A 2,572-nucleotide genomic window follows, 5' to 3' on the forward strand; every position below is an offset into this window, starting at 1 on the left:
CTTTCAGCACCCGAATTTCCAAACTTTGCTCTCTGTAACAGTCCTTCTGAACCTCAGTCTACAAAATGCTCTCTGTAAGGTCCTTCTGAAACCCAGTCTCAAAATTGTGCTATCTTTAACAATCCTTCTGCACCCCAGTCTTCAACTTCTGCTCTCTGTAACAGGCGTTCTGCAGCCCAGTCTCCAATCTCTGCTCTCTGTAACAGGCCTTCTGCACCCCAGTCTCCAACCTCTTCTCTCTTCATCGATCCTTCTTCACCTCAGTCTCAAACCTCTGCTCTCTGCAACAGTTCTTCTGCCCCCAGTCTCCAACCTCTGCTCTCTGCTAAAGTACTTCTGCACCCCAGTCTCCTAAATCTGCTCTCTGTATCAGTCCTTTTACACCTCAGTCTCCAACCTCTTCTCTCTGCAGCAGTCCTTTTACACCCCAGTACCCAAAATCGGCTCTCTGCAACGATCTTTCTGCACCCCTGTCTCCAACCTCTGATCTCTGTATCAGTCCTTCTGCACCACAGTCTCCAAACTCTGCTCTCTGCAAAAGTCCTTATGCACCCAAGTATCCAAATTCTGCTGTCTGCAACATATCTTCTGCTCCCCAGTCTCCAACCTGTGCTCTCTGTAAAAGTCCTTCTGCACCTCAGTCTACAAACTCTGCTCGCTGTAACAGTTCTTTTGTATCACAGGCTCCAAACTCTTCTCTTTGTAACAGTCCACCTGCTCCCCAATTGCCAACTTCTGCTTTGTGTAACAGTCCTTCTGCACCCCAGTCTCCAAACTCTTCTCTCTGCAATGATCTTTTTACACCTCAGTCTCCAAACTCTGCTCTCTGTAAAAGTCTTTCTGCACCTCAGAATTCATCATTTGCTCTCTGTAATTGTCCTTCTGCACCCCAGTCTCCAATCTCTGTTCTCTGTAACAATCCTTCTGCACCCCAGTCTCCCAAATATTCTCTCTACAACGGTCCTTCTGAACCCCAGTCTACAAACTCTGTTCTCTGTAACATTCCTTCTATACGGCAGTCTCCAACCTCTTCTCTCTATAACGGTACTTCTACACCCCAATTTCCAACCTCTGCTCTCTGTAACAGTCCTTCTAAGCCTCAGTCTGAAACTTCTGCTCTCTGCCACACTCCTTCTAAACAACAGTCTCTAAACTGGGCTATTTGTAACAATTCTTCTGCAACCCAGTCTCCAACCTCTGCTCTCTGCAACGTTCCCTCTGCATCCCAGTCTCCAACATCTGCTCTCTTTAAGATCCTTCTGCACCCCATTCTCCAAACTTTGCTCTCTGTAACAGTCATTCTGCACCTCAGTCTCCAAACTCATCTCTCTGCAACGACCCTTGTGCACCCCAGTATCCAACCTCTGTTCTCTGCAGCTGTCCTTCTGCACCCCAGTCTACAAACTCTGCTCTCTATAACAGTCCTTCTGCACCCCAGTCTCCAAACTCTACTTTCCGTATCAGTTACTCTGCACCCCAGTCTAAAACCTCTGCTCTCTGTAAAAGTCCTTCTGAAGCTCTGTCTCCAAATAATACTCTTTGCAAAAGTCCTTCTGCACCCAGTTCTCAAACACCTGCTCCCTGCAACAGTCCTTCTTCACCCCAGTTTCCAACTTCTGCTATCTGCAACAGTCCTTCTGCACCCCAGTCTCCAAACTCTGCTCTCTGCAACAGTACTTCTACACTCCATTCTTCAACCTCTGCTCTTTGTAACAGTCCCTCTGCAACCCAGTTTCCAATCTTTGCTCTCTGAAAGGATCCTTCTGCATCCCAGTCTCCAACATCTGCTTTCTGCAACCGCCCTTCTGCACCCAATTCTTTAACCTCTGCTCTCTGCAATGATCTTTCTGAACACCAGTCTCCAACCTCTGCTCTCTGAAATAATCCTACTGCTCCCCAGTCGCCAACCTCTGCTCTCTGTAATAATCCTTCCGAACCGCAGTCTCCAAACTCTGCTCTACTTAATATTCTTCTGCAAACCAGTCTCCAAACTCAGCTCTCTATAACAGCACTTCTGTACCCAGTCTCCAACCTCTGCTCTCTGTAACAGCCTTCTGCACCCCAGGCTCCAAACTCTGCTCTCTGTATCAGTCCTTCTGCACCCCAGTCTCTAAACTCTTCTCTTTTAATAGTCTTTCTGCATCTCAGTGTCCTACCTCTACTCTCTGCAACAGTTCTTTTGCACACCAGTCTCCAACATCTGCACTCTGAAACAGTTCTTCTCCTCTCCAGTCTCCAACCTCTGCTCTCTGTAACAGTCCTCCTGTATTGCAGTCTCAAAACTCTGCTGTCTGTAATGGTCCTTTTGCATTTCAGTCCCCAACCTCTGCTTTCTGTATCAGTCCTTCTGCACCCCAGTCTCCAACCTCTGCTATCTCCAACAGTCTTCTGCACCTCAGTCTCCAAATTCTACTCTCTGCAAAAGTCCTTCTGCACCCATGTCTCCAACACCTGCTCCCTACAGCAGTCCTTCTTCACCCCAGTTTCCAAACTCTGCTATATGCAACAGTCCTTCTGCATCCCAGTCTCTAAACTCTGCTCTCTGTAACAGTCCTTCTGCACCTCAGTCTCC

The sequence above is a fragment of the Ictidomys tridecemlineatus genome, unplaced genomic scaffold, assembly GCF_052094955.1.
Source record: "Ictidomys tridecemlineatus isolate mIctTri1 unplaced genomic scaffold, mIctTri1.hap1 Scaffold_196, whole genome shotgun sequence".
NCBI classification, from domain to species: Eukaryota; Metazoa; Chordata; class Mammalia; order Rodentia; family Sciuridae; genus Ictidomys; species Ictidomys tridecemlineatus.